Source organism: Mauremys reevesii, linkage group 4, assembly GCF_016161935.1.
Source record: "Mauremys reevesii isolate NIE-2019 linkage group 4, ASM1616193v1, whole genome shotgun sequence".
Taxonomy (NCBI): Eukaryota; Metazoa; Chordata; order Testudines; family Geoemydidae; genus Mauremys; species Mauremys reevesii.
The window spans coordinates 119,975,968-119,993,785 of record NC_052626.1 but is presented as its reverse complement, the minus strand read 5'-3'; the positions used below and the strand labels follow the sequence as shown (position 1 = coordinate 119,993,785).

The window sequence follows — 17,818 nt, the reverse complement described above, 5'->3', positions numbered from 1 at the left end:
AAGTGTCAAAGACCTGGAAGGGGAATTCAAGTGGATCCCAAACACAGTGTTATCATTTGGAGTTAAAATCACAGATTCTATCTGTTGGTAACGCCAGTTCTGGCAAGGTGGCTGGTCCGACCCCTCCCATTATTTGGATGCTAGGATAGTAAAAATGTTGTAAATAACTGACTATTGAGACAGTGGTGAGTGAAGTATGTTTGAATGAATCAGAGGAGAATGTGATGGGAGAATCTCTTGTCCCGATTCTGAATAATCAGATGTAACCTCCTCTGGAATTTGACTTGACACTTTCATTGTCATGTATTCTATCTCTCCTGAAGGCCATTTCGTCACCCAATTGGATATTAGTTCAGTTTGATGGGATGTAGCTCAGATTTATTGGAGAATTTAAGACAAATGACCATTTACTAAACTCATCATTTCTCACTTCAGTTTTGCTTTTTCCCCCATTCCTCCATGATGTCATGGGGAAAGTTCAAGTGCAGTTCTGTCAACGGGAAAGAACTCTCCAATTTACTGCACATGCTAACAAAGAAACAGCAGTGATTTAAAATCTCCACTCAGAAAAGGTGAACAGCAGCAGAACCCCAGCTAATTGGAGGAAGTGCATATGATCACATGTTGTTCAATTGTTGAAGACAATATTGTCTCTGATGATCTGGGGAGAGAATTCCACATTAGGTGATTTTGAAATAGGCAAAATGCACATGTATTTGGTTCCTAAAGCATGTGTAACCCAGGCCTTACAGAAGATTTTTCCTAACTTACCCTATATTATGGGAGATGCTGCCGTTCATGAGACAGATGTTGAGGAAATAGAAGTGGGGGTTTAGTTGAATTTATCCTGTGTAGGGGCTAAAAATGTGTCTAAAATGAAATCAGCGTTGTAAGTTTAATAGTTGCAGAAAAATAGCTAGTTTCTAATAGAAACTCCAATTCTGGTAATTAACAGATTCTAATCTAGCCCTGTATCCAGTTCCTTGCCTAGACCTGTGCTACCAAATTAAAGAAAAGCTGGGCATGTTTTGGGAAGCCATTCCTCACTAACACTGCTGAGATTTGGAGTGGTTTTGTAAAAGATGCTACTTCAGAGAAGTGTAAATTTACCCTAACTAAGGCCAAGGATTTGTAAAGAACTGGGGTTCAAAGAGAACTCGATCAGTTCTTCATTTCCACGCCAATAAAGGAAGATATGGTGACCAATGACCCAAGGGAAATTGTTTGTACAACTCCACTTACTAGTTCAGTGTCACTGATGACAGTTCCAAAGGATGCCAGGGTCAGATAGAGAACAAACATCTTTACTGTTTGGATTCAAAGAGAGAGTGCTTCATAGGACATTCCTTCCCAGTGTATCCCAATCAGGCAGCCAGTTTGGGTGACAAGGACTTTCAGTCTGTAGAAATGATTGTAACCAATGAGGCAACGAATATGTCAGGCTCCAATTTCAGACTTCAGGGTACTCACGTGTTGAGTCCTGATTCCGTGGTTTTTTTCTCTGACGCTATGGCTACATAATAAAGCTGATGTTGGCACAGCTGCACCAATGTAGCTGTGCTGCTGTAGCACTGCTATTACAGATGCTCTCAGCCAATGGGAGAGATCTCTCCTGTTGGACTTGATTAGTCCAGCCCAAGTAAGCAGCGGTGGTGATGTTGGCAGGAGAAGCTCTTTTGCTGATGTAGTGCTATCTACACAAGGTATTAGGACTGTGTAACTATGTTGCTCAGCTGTGTGGATTTTTCACACCCCTGAGCAATGTAGTTATACTGATACATGTCTTTAGTGTAGACCAGACCAGTTTTCTCTTGTTTTATGCATTTACATCACTTCTCCTCTACCACCTCCTACCTTGAAAGATTAAAAGGTGTGCACATAGAAGAGGAGTGTTTTTCCTCCTTATGCAAATATTCCCATATAGGAGAACCCTTCCACCAACACACATGGCAGAAGATCCTGAGATATATGAACTCACAGAAGTGGTTGGGACCTACATTGGGCCAAACCACAACTTGAGCCAAGTTTCAGTTGTTGGCAATGGGGATTAAAAGAAAGCTAACATATCTGACAAGAATTTGTGATCTTTAAATGTTAGTGTCACCAGTGAAAATGAAATTATAGGTGAAATCATTGTGCGATGATCTGAATCATTTTGAAAAACTGAAAGCTTTGTTTTTTGTTAGGTCATCTCCCCTATGACTAACCATTCTCCCTGTATGTGAAAGAGCTCCTAGTATGGAGGGCTGAGCCAGCTGTCCGATCGCCTGGTTCCTCAACTGTAGATAGAGCTCTCAGTACCCATCAATCCAAAGACTGAAAAAAATGGAGAGTTCCAACAATTGTCATTTTAGTATCTTATTGTTCGTTTCTCTGTTTTTTTTGTTTTTAATAGCTAGGAGCGGTTCTGTCCTTTCTATTATATCAGGGTGTGACTGTGTAGCTCAGCGCATGTGTGACAAAAGCTTTTTGGTGCCAATTGGGAAAGGGGTCACAGTTACTCACAAGCAACTCCCATCTCAGATCTTTCAAACTTGCCACACCAAATACACTGATTGTATTATATTTATTCAGGAACCATAGATAGCAGTGAGACCTCTTCTGAAAAAAGCTTGTAAATTGCTGATACTCCTAATCACTGTGAGGTGTGTACGATTCATATTGCAGGAATAATGTAAGTACATGGAAAAATATGCTCATATGGTATTGTAATGAAAGTGAGTCACCCTAATCATTGGTCTTGGTGGGGACGGCCCATTCCAGTGGGAGGGAATTGTCACCTGTCCCTTGCTAGCCAGTTATGTTTTGTATTGCTCCATTATCAACCTTTGCACCAACCCAGAAAAGCCAATGGAAAAACATCTAAGACAAATTATAGACATCGAAACCCTGTAGAAGTGAAAAGGACAATATGACAATGAGTAGATCGTCCTTTCTGTGAATAAAGTCAAAAGACTGATTCAGTTCATAACAGGGTGGAGAAAAACACTCTGGGTCCATTCACCAAGAAGATCCCTAATGACCAGTGGTGCTTCATGAAAGGCAGGGCCCTGGCTCCTAGGGACTAGCCGCAACTGCAATAGACTGAAGTGTGAGGTGAGAATCTACTTAGATAGGAAAAGTAACTATTAAAAAGTATAGGTTGCGTTTTGTGTTTTTGTTCTGTTTAAATCTCTACCCCTTGTTAAATGTCCATTTTTTTTTATAACTACTTAAGTGCTTTGTGTGATACAGGAGCAGTGGTCAATAGTAAAACTGGTAACCTGGGATGTACCATTGCTTCGGGAAGGGAGGATCTGGGATTTCTCTGAGTATCTGGTGATCAGGGCTGGACCCCGGGGGGTGGGAGGGGTCACATTGAAGGAACTCAGGGGTTAGAGTGCCTCTATTGGCAACTGGCAGGGCTGCTGTAGCTCAGAGGAGGGTGCTTGAGTGCCTGACAGGCTGGGTGGGTTTGGTCACTGACATCCAGCTGCCAAATGCAAAGTCCTCTTCCTCATGGCAGGTGCCAATGAGGAGACTCTCAGCCCTCAGCACCCTGAGAAGGGTCACACCTGTGAAATCCACAGGGAAAGCACCCTGTAGCATAGTTCCCAGACTCAAAATAGCCCTAAAACTCTGCCCTACGAAATCATGAAACATGTGCTCTTCCCTCTGTGAAAGCATGTAAAGAATCCAAGAACTGGAGGGTTGGGATTGGGTCCAGAGTGACCTAGACAAATTGGTGGATTGAGCCAAAAGAAATCTGAGGACGTTCAACAAGGGCAGAGTCCTGCACTTAGGATGGAAGAATCCTATGCACTGCTACAGGCTGAGGATGGAGTGGGTAAGGGTTAGGGTCATGTGCTCCAGCCCCCTAATCATTTTTGTTGCCCTCCGCTGGACTCTTTCCAATTTTTCCACATCCTCCTTGTAGTGTGCGGCCCAAAACTGGACATGATACTCCAGATGAGACCTCACCAATGTCAAATATAGGGGAATGATCACGTCCCTCGATCTGCTGGTCTTGCCCCTTCTTATACAGCCCAAAATGTCGTTATCCTTCTTGGCAACAAGGGCACATGGTTGACTCGTATCCAGCTTCTCATCCTCTGTAACTCCTAGGTTCTTTTTTGCAGAACTGCTGCCTTGCCATTGGGTCCCTAGTCTATAGCAATGCATGGGATTTTTCCATCCTAAGTGCAGGACTCTGCCCTTGTCCTTGTTGAACCTCATCAGATTTCTCCTTGCCACTTCTGCTGGCATGGGCAGGCATCTTGGAGGCCTTTCTAGAAGAGAATTTGGGACTGAGTTGGGAAAACCAGTTTCAAAACAGGAAGCTCAGGTTTAATTTCATTTATTTATAATATTAAATAATCCTTTCCTCCTAGTATCACAATCATAAGTGCTTCAGCATTACGGTTTTCCAGAAGAAAAACTTAACTTCTCTCCAAAGGGAGTTGAGAGAAAACACTTTTCAGAGTCCAAAAGAGACAAGACGGGTGAGGGTAAGAGCTTGTAGAGGACCAACCTCTGTTGGTGAAAGAGACAAGCTTTGGAGCTAACCCAGAACTCTTCTTCAGCTCCGTGTAGCCCCAAAGTTCATCTCTTCCACAAACAGAAGTTAGAGCATAAGAATGGCCCTACTAGGTCACAGCAAGGATCCATCTATCCCACTAGCCTGTCTTCCAAAAGTTCCCAGTGCCAGGTGCTCCAAAGAGAAAGAACAAAACAAGTAAGTGATCCATCCCCTGTCGCCCATTCCCAGCTTCTGGCACAGAGAGGATAGGGACACCGTCCTTGCCCATGCTGGATAATAGCCCTTGATGGACCTATCCTCCATGAACTTATCTAGTCCAGTTTTGAACCCTCTTCTAGTCTTGGCCTTCACAACACACTCTGGCAAAGAGTTCCCCAGGTTAACTGTGCATTGTGTGATGAAATATTTCCTTTTGTTCATTTCAAACCTGCAGCCTATTCATTTCATTTGGTGACCCTCCTACTTCTTGTATTATTCTGAGAAGGAGTAAATAACACTCCCTTGGTCTTTTAAAATATATTATGTGACCCCCTCCCTTGTGTCTCTCATGGATGCAACAACACTGCAAACAAGGTTCAAAGTCGATGCAAATGGAAGAAGTATTTGGGGTTTCATTCCTTATGTCCCAGTCCCATCATGTGGCCATTTCCTTTCCCTCCTCTGTTACAAGCTTTGGTGTTTTGCATAGAAACATTATTTTCCCAGGAGAGACCCAGGAGTGGTGGCTGCATTCCTGTACCAAACAGTCACTAGAAGGGGGCAGACAAAGGCCTTTAGGACAAAGCATCCATCACAGTCAAAAAATCATCTCCTTCCTGCAGGTGACTGGCAGCCTGAGTTTGTTCCTTATCCTCCCTGAATCTGGGGGCTAGACTCAGCACTATCCAGCCCCTCTGCATGTAGCAGGAACAAACACAAACCTTGTCTTTAAAACAAGCTGTCCCCTTCCTTCTTAGGGAAGATTTTCCTATGATTGAAATTGAGCTTCAGTTCCCCTCTCCTAGGGGTGGGTTAGGGGTGGGGTATTGGTGGTATAGTGGTGAGCATAGCTGTCCTTTAAGCAATTAACCTGAGTTCAAGTCCTAGCCAATGTAATAATGGCTTTTGTCTTTTGTTCATTGTCTGGAAGTAATTTAATTTCAGTCACATTGTGTTACAATCACATTATCAATAGAATGAAACAATCAAAGTCAAAGTCCAGCAGATCATACAGGATAGAGATGTACAAGGGGCTGGAATGTGTCATCTGAGAAAGACAGAATGCTTGGAAACCTCCATCTCCCATCCCCTGGCCTTCCATGTTATGATTCCAGCTGTGTGCAATGTTTATCTGTTCCCGCATTATGGGGAAATTAAGTTTTGAGTCCGTTTTTGCTCCTGCAGATTCCTTTGCTGTTACAATTATAATGACATGGACAAAACGAAGGCACAATAAAAATAAATGCAAAATTGCAATACAGTTAGGGAAAGAGAAGATCACAGTTAAGCCAAACACTTCAAAATAAAAATACTAAAAATTACCCTCCTCCCCCACTAAAGGGGGTGGGGTACAGCTCTGACTGAGAGGCCCCACAGGAGAAATTTCAGCCCAAAGACAAATTTGTGTGAATTGTTGAGAAGTGAAGAGCCCCCTTCCCTCCCCCAAAATCCCCAGAACTCTAGTGTCACCCCCATGGCACCAGCACAGGAAACCCAGTGGGATGGGATTATAGAATACAAGGGGGAGGGAGCAGGGGAGAGACGTGACAGGGAGTCTCTCTTTTTCCTTCTCTCTTCACTTTCTGTTCTTCTGTTTCCGTCCAGGAACTGCAGTCATAGCAGGGAGGGCTTTGTCTCATTGTAAGGGATCCGTGTCGGTCATGGAGGTTGTGGCAGTGATGGATTCTGTGACTTCCTGTGACCTCCATGACTTCTATAGTGGCCACTGTGGCTGACTCCAGGACCGCCCAAGCTGCTGGCTCTGGGGGCCACCCAAGCGACAGCCAATGCAGCTGGCCCTGGGGACCGCTTGACCAGTTGTTCTGAGGGCAGTGGGAGCAGCTGCAGCTCGGTGGCCCCTGGCAGCACTCCCAGGGTGACCTGAGCAGCAGCTGGCCCCCTGGGGCTCCCCCCCTACCCCTGGTAGCAGCTGGAGTGGCAGCAGCTCTCAGGGCCTCTCCCCTTGTAGCTGGTGCTCATTATCCATCAAATAAATCAAAACACTTCCTCCTGCAAGTGGATTTAGCCCAGGACCCTCAGAGTCAGCAGCTGTTACACCCTGCACTGAGCTCTTTGGTCAGGTGTCCTAGCGCTGGAAGCCTCCTGTTTAGATCCTAAAATAGCGTTTTTTCACCTGGTGGGGGTGTTAAATTTTGGATTGGGCACTGTAGCTCCACCGTTATTTTATTGAATTGCTTCAAAACAGCAAGTATAAGTACAGCTGAACCGGGTCAGACCAAAGGTCCATCTAGCCCAGTATCTGTCTACCGACAGTGGCCAATGCCAGGTGCCCCAGAGGGAGTGAACCTAACAGGCAATGATCAAGTGATCTCTCTCCTGCTATCCATCTCCATCCTCTGACAAACAGAGGCTAGGGACACCATTCCTTACCCATCCTGGCTAATAGCCATTTATGGACTTGGCCACCATGAATTTATCCAGTTCTCTTTTAAACGCTGTTATAGTCCTAGCCTTCACAACCTCCTCAGGTAAGGAGTTCCACAAGTTGACTGTGCGCTGCATGAAGAAGAACTTCCTTTTATTTGTTTTAAACCTGCTGCCTATTAATTTCATTTGGTGACCCCTAGTTCTTGTATTATGGGAATAAGTAAATAACTTTTTCTTATCCACTTTCTCAACATCACTCATGATTTTGTATACCTCTATCATATCCCCCCTTAGTCTCCTGTTTTCCAAGCTGAAGAGTCCTAGCCTCTTTAATCTTTCCTCATATGGGACCCTCTCCAAACCCCTAATCATTTTAGTTGTCCTTTTCTGAACCTTTTCTAGTGCCTGTATATTTTTTTGAGGTGAGGAGACCACATCTGTACACAGTATTCGAGATGTGGGCATACCATGGATTTCTATAAGGGCAATAATATATTCTCAGTCTTATTCTCTATCCCCTTTTTAATGATTCCTAACATCCTGTTTGCTTTTTTGACCGCCTCTGCACACTGCGTGCACATCTTCAGAGAACTGTCCACAATGACTCCAAGATCTTTTCCCTGACTCGTAGCTAAATTAGCCCCCATCATATTGTATGTATAGTTGGGGTTATTTTTTTCCAATGTGCATTACTTTACATTTATCCATATTAAATTTCATTTGCCATTTTGTTGCCCAATCACTTAGCTTTGTGAGATCTTTTTTAAGTTCTTCACAATCTGCTTTGGTCTTAACTATTTTGAGCAGTTTAGTATAATCTGCAAAATTTTGCCACCTCACTGTTTTCCCCTTTCTCCAGATCATTTATGAATAAATTGAATAGGATTGGTCCTAGGACTGACCCTTGGGGAACACCACTAGTTACCCCTCTCCATTCTGAGAATTTACCATTAATTCCTACCCTTTGTTCCCTGTCTTTTAACCAGTTCTCAGTCCATGAAAGGATCTTCCCTCTTATCCCACCGCAACTTAATTTACATAAAAGCCTTTGGTGAGGGACCTTGTCAAAGGCTTTCTGGAAATCTAAGTACACCACATCCACTTAATCCCCCTTGTCCACATGTTTGTTGACCCCTTCAAAGAACTCTAATAGATTAGTAAGACATGATTTCCCTTTACAGAAACCATGTTGACTATTGCTCAACAGTTTATGTTTTTCTATGGGTATGTCTACACTACAAGAGTAGTTCGATTCAACTTAATTCAAATTTGTGGAATCAACCTTACGAAGTCGAATTTGTGTATCCACACTAAGGACACTAATTCGACTTTGTGATTCCACACTAACGGGGCCAGCGTCGACTTTGGAAGCGGTGCACTGTGGGAAGCTATCCCACAGTTCCGGCAGTCCCCGCTGCCCATTGGAATGCTGGGTAGAGCCCCCAATGCCTGCTGGGGGAAAAAATGTGTCGAGGGTGGTTTTGGGTAACTGTCATCATTGAACCGTCAATCACGCCCTCCCTCCCTCCCTCCCCGAAAGCGCCTGCGGGCAATCTGTTCATGCACTTTTCTGGTCAGTGACAGCGCGGACGCCACAGCACTGCGAGCATGGAGCCCGCTGCAGTTATGGCCGTTTTCACCTCCTCGCACCTTATCGTCCACCTCTTCCACAGTCAGCTGCTGAGAAATCGGGCTACTTTTCAATGGTGCTGCAAGCACTGGTGGAGCATAGGGGACGTTTTACCAACATCAACGTCGGGTGGCCAGGCAAGGTTCATGACGCACGTTTTTTCAGGAACTGTGGTCTGTTTAGACACCTGCAGGAAGGTAGTTTCTTCCCGGACCACAAAATAACTCTTGGGGATGTGCAGATGCCTATAGTGATCCACGGGGACCCAGCCTACCCGCTAATGCCCTGGCTCATGAAGCCCTATACAGGCGCCTTGGACAGCGACAAGGAACTCTTCAAGTACCAGCGAGCAGCGTGACCTGTGACTGTTCAGTTTCTTTACAGAGAAGCTGAACCTGCCCCTGTTTCTTTCTCTGCAGTTACATACCCCGTTCACCCCGTTTCCACCACTTCCAACACACGTGTAAAAATAAAATACATGTCCCATTGTTACTTAACAAAGGTTTCTTTATTAATGACTTTGCGTTAAAGGGTTGAAACTGGGACGCAGACTGTGCTGGGTAGGGTGTGCGGTGATGTAAAGACCACCTCTAAACTCGAGGAATGACAGGCTCCTGCTCCTAGAGCGGTCCGCAGTGCCGGACTGCTTGTTTCAATGGAGCCTGCCATCCCTCCTTTTTGGGATTCTGTGTGCGGGGGCTATGTGACCTTGTGGCGGAGGAGGATGGATACAGATTCCTCTGCTGCGTGACTCAGCGGTCCAGGACAAGGACCGCTGCATAAGATCTGTAACCGCCCTCCCCTGCTACAAAGTCACATCCCCCCAACCCACACAGAACCTGGAAACCACCTCCCATACCGACGAGGGTGCCTACTGACTGCAGTGTGTGTGTGACCTGCTGCTGATCCTGCCCCCGTGTCTGTACCCTGGTAAAGGTGACTGTCCTATGCAATTAAGAACCCCCTTCCCCACCCCACCCCCTTCAAACACAGTCTTCTGTGAAAAAACATGACGGAAACAGTAATTAACAGCAAAGTATTTTTAATAATTAACTAGACAGTTAGGGGATGAAACTGGGATTGGGGCTTGGGTGAGTCAGGAAAGGAAAGACTTCTCAAAATTTAGGGTATGAGAGCTTTTGGGTACTTGAGCACTCTGCTGGAGTGCAGTGACAGTTTTCACAGCCCCTGGAGCCCCTCCTTCTGGTTATTTTGGGTGAGGGGGGTATGGGACTTTGTGGCGGGGGAGGGCGGTTGCAGATACACTGCAGGGGGGCTCTGTCCTCCTGCGGTCCTGCAGAACATCCACAAGGTGCCGGAGCATGTCCGTTTGCTCCCTCATTAGTCCAAGCAGCGTTTGAGTCACCTGCTTCTCTTCCTCACGCCACCTCTCCTCCCGTTCGCTGTGTGAGCACTGGTACAGAGAGAGGGTCTCCCTCCACTGGCTCTGCTGGTCCGCCTCGGCTCGGGAACAGCCCATAAGTTCAGCGAACATCTCATCCCGTGTCTTTTTCTTTCATCGCCTAATCTTTGCCAGCCTCTGTGAGGGGGATGCTGTGGCAGGTCTGGAGACAGTCGAAGCTGTGTGATGGGAAACAGGGAGTGAATTCCTTGCAAAGATACATTTTTGCGAACAATGAACACTGTTTAGTCTGTCTCTGTGAATTCTGGGTTGAGATCCCAGTGCCTGATGGGGCAAAAACCATTTTTGCGGGTGGTTCTGGGTAAATGTCGTCAGTCATCCCTTCCTCCAGGAAAGCAACGGCAGACAATCATTTCGAGCCCATTTTCCCTGGATTGCCCTGGCAGACGCCACAGCATGGCAACCATGGAGCCTGTTTTGCCTTTTGTGACTGTCACCGTATGTGTACTAGATGCTGCTGACAGAGGCGATTCAGCAGCGCTACACAGCAGCATGCTTTTGTTTTGCATGACAGCAGAGATGGTTACCAGCCATACTGTACCATCTACCATACCATAAATTGGTAATAAGATGATCATGGTTACCAGTCCTTTTGCACTGCACCATTTGCTGGTGTCATAAGTGCCCCTGGCTGAGATCAGCCAGGGGCGCAAAAGCCAAAATTGGGAATGACTCCCAGAGTCAATCCCTCCTTTTTGGTATCTAAAAATAGAATCAGTCCTGCCTAGAATATGGGCAAGTGTACTAGAGAACCACTGTATCATAGAACCAGAGAGCACAGCTGCTCTGTGTCAGATCCTGCAGAAATTATGAGCTGTATGCTATTCACAGGGGGTGCTCCTGCAACAACCCCACCTGTTCATTCCGTTCTTCCCCCAGCCTTCCTGGGCTACCATAGCATTGTCCCCCCACTTGTGTGATGAAGTAATAAATAATGCAGGAATAAGACACAGTGACTTGTTAGTGAGAAATGAGTGGAAGGCAGCCTCCAGCTGCTATGATAGTCCAGACAGGACATTAAGCAGTGTGGAGGAGAGGAGCCCAGCATCCCTCTGCTAGTCCAGGGGCAATTGAATCTTTTCTTTACACATGAAGGGTGGGGGCTGATGGAGCTCAGCCCCCTGTTGCTATGATGAGGATGGTTACCAGCCATACTGCACCATCTACCAGGAAAAATTAGGACCAGGTGCCCTTGATAGACCTCACGGATGCTAGTCGGCATGGTTACCAGTCCTTTTGCACTGCCCCATGTGCCAATAGGCTGATGATGACGATGGATATCAGCCATACTGTACCGTCAGCCACGCATGGCGGGGGGGGGGAGCAAGGATATTGGTGTTGAGTGCTGCAGCATTGCATCTATCTGCAGCATTCAGTAAAGATAAGGTGACATGCAAAAGAGTCAACAGAGGATTGTTTTCCCTTTCACTTCTGGGGGTGGTGGGGGGGTGCATAAATTGTCAAGCTATGCCCTGACCCACCACGGACACTGTGTTTGACCTTAGAAGCATTTGGAGCTCAGCCAAGAATGCAAATGCTTTTCGGAGACAGCAGGAACTGTGGGATAGCTTGCGTCCTCACTCCCCCCTCCCTCCATGAGCGTCCATTTGATTCTTTGGCTTTCCGTTACGCTTGTCACGCAGCAGCGTGCTGAGTCTCTGATACGCCGTCTGTCTGGAGATTTTTTTAAAATACTTTGGACCAGGCGTAACATTACAGTAATTCCCCTAATTAGATGCAGGAGTCTCTGCGCGAGATCACCCTGAGGATGGTCACTGAAGGAGATAGAGAGCGCATGCTGCGTGAAAGCCAGCACAAACCAGGGGCCTATGCAGCCGTGCTCGGGGAGGCAATGCTCTCTGAGGACCTCATGAAAGCCTGGCGCGGAAAGGTGTGCTACCACGGAGCACCCAATAAGGCAGCTCTCCCCAGGAACCTCCTGCGGAGGCTTTTCGATTACCTCCAGGAGAGCTTCGTGGAGATCTCCCAGGAGGATTTCTGTTCTATCCCCATATATATAGACCTCCTTTTCACATAGTTCAGATTCCTGTTCCATTAATAATAAAAGTTTACATGTTTAAAGCACTTACCGACTGATCCTTCCCCTGATTCAGGGTCCGGGTTAATGGCCGGGGAGGGTTGGTAGGGGATCTCCGTGAGGGTGATGAAGAGATCCTGGCTGTCGGGGAAACCAGCGTTGTAAGCGCTGTCGCCTGCCTCGTCCTCCACAAACCCTTCCTCATCTTCCCCGTCCGCGAACATCGCCGAGGAACTGGCCGTCGACACTATCCCATCGTCAGAGTCCACGGTCACTGGTGGGGCAGTGGTGGCAGGCTCCGGAGCGTCCGTTTGCCGCTTTGGTCTTCTGGTAGCCTTGTCTCAGGTCCTTGATTTTCACGCGGCACTGCATTGCATCCCGGCTGGATCCTCTGTCTGTCATGGCTTTGGAGACCTTCTCGTAGGTCTTTGCATTCCGTTTTTTGGAGCGCAGCTCCTAAAGCACAGACTCCTCGCCCCACACACCGAGCAGATCCAAGACTTCCCGGTCAGTCTATGCTGGGGCCCTCTTTCTATTCAGAGATTGCCTGGACTCCTCTGCTGGAGAGCTCTGCATCGTTGCCGGTGCTGCTGAGCTCGCCCCGATGTCCAACCAGGAAATGAGATTCAAACTGGCCAGACAGGAAAAGGAATTCAAATTTTCCCGGGGCTTTTCCTGTGTGGCTGATCAGAACATCCAAGCTCGGACTGCTGTCCAGAGCGTCAACAGAGTGGTGCAGTGTGGGATAGCTCCCGGAGCTACTAAGGTCGATTTCCGTCCACACCTAGCCTAATTTGACATGGCCATGTCAAATTTAGCACTACTCCCCTCGTCGGGGAAGAGTACATAATTCGAACTAAAGAGCCCTCTATGTTGAATTAAATGGCTTCCTGGTGTGGACGGGTGCACGGTTAATTCGAATTAACGCTGCTAAATTCGAATTAAAGTCCTAGTGTGGACCAGGCCTAAGTGTCTGACAATTTTATTCTTAACTATTGTTTCGACTAATTTGCCGGTACTGATGTTAGACTTACCGGTCTGTAATTGCGGGGATCACTTCTAGATCTCTTTTTAAATATTGGCGTTACATTAGCTAACTTCCAGTCATTGGGTACCGAAGCTGATTTAAAGGACAGGTTACAAACCAAAGTAATAGTTCCACAACTTCACATTTGAGTTCTTTCAGAACTCTTGGGTGAATGCCATCTGGTCCCAGTGACTTGTTATTGTTGAGTTTATCAATTAATTCCAAAACCTCCTCTAGTGACACTTCAATCTGTGACAGTTCCTCAGATTTGTCACCTACAAAAGCCACCTAAGGTTTGGGAATCTCCCTAACATCCTCAGCCGTAAAGACTGAAGCAAAGAATCTATTTAGTTTCTCCACAATGACTTTATCATCTTTAAGCACTCCTTTTGTATCTCGATCATCAAGGGGCCCCACTGGTTGTTTAACAGGCTTCTTGCTTCTGATGTACTTAAAAAACATTTTGTTATTACCTTTGGAGTTTTTGGCTAGCCCTTCTTCAAACTCCTCTTTGGCTTTTCTTATTACACTCTTGCACTTAATTTGGCAGTGTTTATGCTCCTTTCTATTTGCCTCACTAGGATTTGACTTCCACTTTTTAAAGGAAGTCTTTTTATCTTTCACTGCTTCTTTTACATGGTTGTTAAGCCACGGTGGCTCTTTATTAGTTCTTTTACTGTGTTTCTTAATTCGGGGTATACATTGAAGTTGGGCCTCTATTATGGTGTCTTTAAAAAGCGCCCATGCAGCTTGCAGGGATTTCACTTTAGTCACTGTACCTTTTAACTTCTGTTTAACTAACCCCCTCATTTTTGCATAGTTCCCCCTTTTGAAATTAAATGCCACAGTGTTGGGCTGTTGAGATGTTCTTCCAACCACAGGGATGTTGAATGCTATTGTATTATGGTCACTATTTCCAAGCAGTCCTGCCATAGTCAAGAAAATCTCCTAAGGGCCAGGCTCTCTGCCATGGAAACAGCTGCCCCTGCTCTCCAGGAGTCTGTGTGTTCCACTCAGCAACATACAAACCTGCTCCGAACTGAAGGGGGGGTCAGACAGTGACGGTAACAAATACTTCAGACTATTAACCCAAGTCCCTTCCTTTCTTTAACCCAGGATGTGCCAGTCAACTGTTAGCCATGGTGTTATCTTCATCTTAAAATACCTCTCAGGACATTGAACAGAGGAAGTGAAACTCCCTCCCTCAAATGGCTCCCTGTGGAGGTGTTGTACCGTACCTGCCCCTGGAGACTGTCTGGTTTTATATTCTTAGAGCTTTTTCTCTTCAACCCCCTTATCCCAATCCATGGGCCACCGCCACATTTCAGAGTTTAGAATTTACTCTCATCACCCTTGTATGGCACTTTCCATGTGAATGAGACAAAGTAAGTGGGGGAAGCTCCATGGCTAATGAAAACTGATGCGTTGGGTGAGGCCGGAACTCATAACCCCAGCACTACACCTCTCTCATTAGCCAGTTGCACCCCTCTAGGTGCTTCATAGATAAGCTTGGGATGTAGGTAGTTACCTGTGTTTGTGATTAACAACTTTGGTGGCTAATTAAAAGGCTGATGGTTCAAACCCAGGTGAAGATAGAGGTGGTTTTTTAGTGATGAGAATCCAGTACATTTTAACAGGCAGGAAAATGCTTCAATTCTAGTCTAGCCTCATTGGGCAAGCATAAGTGATACTTCTGCCAACTGTATTGGTGGTATAGTGGTGAGCATAGCTGCTTTCCAAGCAGTTGACCTTGGTTCAATTCCCAGCCAATGCAGTGATGTGATATTTTCTCCCCTGGGAATTGGTTTAATTTCAGTCACATTGTATCAGTTTAGCAATGGAATGAGAGAATCAATATCCTGCAGGTTATTAAACACCCAGTGGAGGAAGAAAGGGACAAGACTATAAAATGAGCTGTTGGAGTCATCCTGGTATTACAATGTTTGGTTTATTTTTTTTTAAATTTCCTTTACTTCCCTCTCCCTTTTAGACTCAGAGCCTTTAAGGTCAGAAGGGACCAGTGTGATCATCTAGTCTGACCTGCTGCATCTTGCAGGCCAAAAGACCCCATCCACCCACACCTGTAATAGACCCAGGAGGGGAGGCAGCTCTGTGCGCTGCCTCTACCCCAGGCTGCGCATGGAGGCCCTCTGCTCCCCTCCCCCCATGGGTGTGCAGAGATGTGCCAGCAGCACTGAGGTGGCTCCTGCCCACTCTACCTCCATCCCTCCATGCCACTCCCAGAAATGGCCAGCATGTCCCAGCATCCACTGGGGCAGGGGGAGTGTCTCCATTCACTGCCCCTGCCCTGAGTACCAACTCCGCAGCTCCCATTGGCCAGAAACTGCAGCCAATGGGAGCTTGGGGATCAGTGCCTGCAGGCAGCAATGCACGGAGACCCCCTGGCCCTGCCCACCTAGGAGCTGCTGCCACAGGGTTGTGTGTACCAGTCACTTTGGGAGCTGCACTGCCCGGGGTAAGTGCCACCCCTCCTGCACCCCAACCCCCTCCCCCAGTGCAGAGCCAGCACCCTGCACCCAAATTTCCTCCGAGAGCTTTGCTTGTCTTCCTTTCACCCAGAACCATCCTTCTTCTCCTGGGATGCAAGTAGCCACCCCTGGGAAGCCAAGAGGCAGGCACAGGATTCTACCTCCCAGCAGCCAACCACACCTCCCCAGGCTTTGCAGAACGAACGGTGACGCTCTACTAATCCCACTTAGCCGCACTGAAGTGCTTAGCTTCTGCCCTGCCTTCCTCAGATCGACTTTCCTCTTTTGCCCCATTCCTGCCTCACTTCCTCCTTTCGCAACTCACACAAAGGAGGCCAGCTGGAAGAGCCGGCCGCCATAGGCCAACCTCCAAGGGCAGAGGAGACCAAGCCACAGGGTTTCAAAAGGTGACTGGCCAAGATCCTCTAGCTTTCCCCTGCTGATGCCAAGGCTTTTTCTCAGCTCATTTCACCACCCTCTGTCTTGCAGGGGTTGGGGTTATTGCAGGTGTTACCTGAAATTGGGCCAGCTAGTAAGCATAGGGAGGACTAATGACCCACCACAGTTTGGCAGAAAGCAGCACGTTTATTATATTGACAGCTAAGCTCAAAAGAAGTGGGGGCATCACACTCACACAGCACTGGAGATGTCAGGATTCTGCAAGGTAAGTGTCCCACAGCACCACAATGGACTGTGTGATGAAGGCAAGTCTTCCTAAGGCACAATGAAATGCAACACAGTGGACCCAGTGAAGGACATTCACTGGAAGTACAAGCTTGTGAGTGCACTCCTGAGCATGAGGCCCCTTCCCCTTTTAAGGACCTGCTCCTCATGGCCTGCAACTAGAGATGATTTGGCTGCCTCTGGTTGGTCACACTCCACCTTGGGCAGTGTCCATGCTCTGGGTGTGTGAGTGCTGCCTAATTAGAGTCCCAGACCCCTTGTCTACCTGGGAGCTCTACAACCAGCCCATTCATCCTGCAAGGGAAAGCCACTTCACGGGTATTCAGAAAGGAAGAGGAGACAAAGGTGGGAGTGGGAGAAGTATAACAGACCTTTTGAGCATAGAAATCATTGCTGTTCCTATAACAGCAGGGAGAGGCTAGTAGGAGCTGGGAAATTAAGCCATCCTGTTTCTGCCTGGTTTCAAACCAGGGACCTTTTACATATTAGGCAAATGTGATAACCACTACACTACAGAAACTCTGTCACAGTGCTCTGCCCCTCCCTTCATAAGAAGGCCCTTACTAGGCTAGGGTAGCTCAGTGGTTTGAGCATTGCCTGCTAAACCCAGGATTGTGAGTTCAATCCTTGAGAGGGCTATTTAGGGATCTGGGGCACAATCAGTACTTGGTCCTGCTAGTGAAGACAGGGGGCTGGACTCAATGACCTTTCAAGGTCCCTTCCAGTTCTAGGAGATTGGTATATCTCCAATTATTACCAAAGGTCCATCCAACCCTGTATCCTATCTGCCAACAGTGGCCAGTGCCAGGTGCCACAGAGGGACTGAACCTAACAGGTAATGATCAAGAGATCTCTCTCCTAGCCATCCATCTCAACCCTCTGACAAACAGAGGCTAGGGATACCATTCCTTACCCATCCTGGCTAGTAGCTGGGAGTGCTTTGTTCCAGCTGGGCCTGACTGTTATAAAAAGGCAGTCAGCTGCGAACCAGCTGAGCAGCAGAGAGGCAAACAGAAGGAGTTTGCCTGGAGAGAGCCTACCAAGCCCCCCCCCCCCCCCCAGGTTTCTCTGAGTAGCATCTGCCACAAGTAAGGAAGCTCTTAGAAGGAAGAGACTATGGTTGCTGAGCGATCCACTGTTGTGACCTGCACAGGATGCGCCATGTTCATCTTCCTTCCACAGGATAGGAGCGACTTTGTCTGTACAAAGTGCAAGCTGATCTCCATATTGGAAGGGAAGATTCAAGGTCTGGAGAAACGAATAACAACCCTGCGTTCCATAAAAGAAAATGAGGATTTCCTAGATAGATGTCAGGATCAGCTTCAGCGGGCACAATGTTCTGAAGATTCAGAGCAGGCTACGCAGCGGGGACAGAAGGCCAGTGAGGATAATTGGCGGCATGTGACTTCCAGAAGAGGAAAG

General features: G+C 47.1%; 2 non-coding genes across 2 annotated transcripts; one reads left to right on the top strand and one right to left on the bottom strand.

Annotated features, from left to right (window-relative positions):
• The first annotated feature begins 14,925 nt into the window (after positions 1–14,925).
• On the top strand, positions 14,926–14,997 carry TRNAG-UCC. The gene has a single exon. It is a non-coding gene; the product is annotated as a tRNA-Gly (tRNA).
• A 1,846-nt stretch (positions 14,998–16,843) lies between these two features.
• TRNAI-AAU lies at positions 16,844–16,916 on the bottom strand. The gene has a single exon. It is a non-coding gene; the product is annotated as a tRNA-Ile (tRNA).
• Positions 16,917–17,818: the final 902 nt, after the last annotated feature.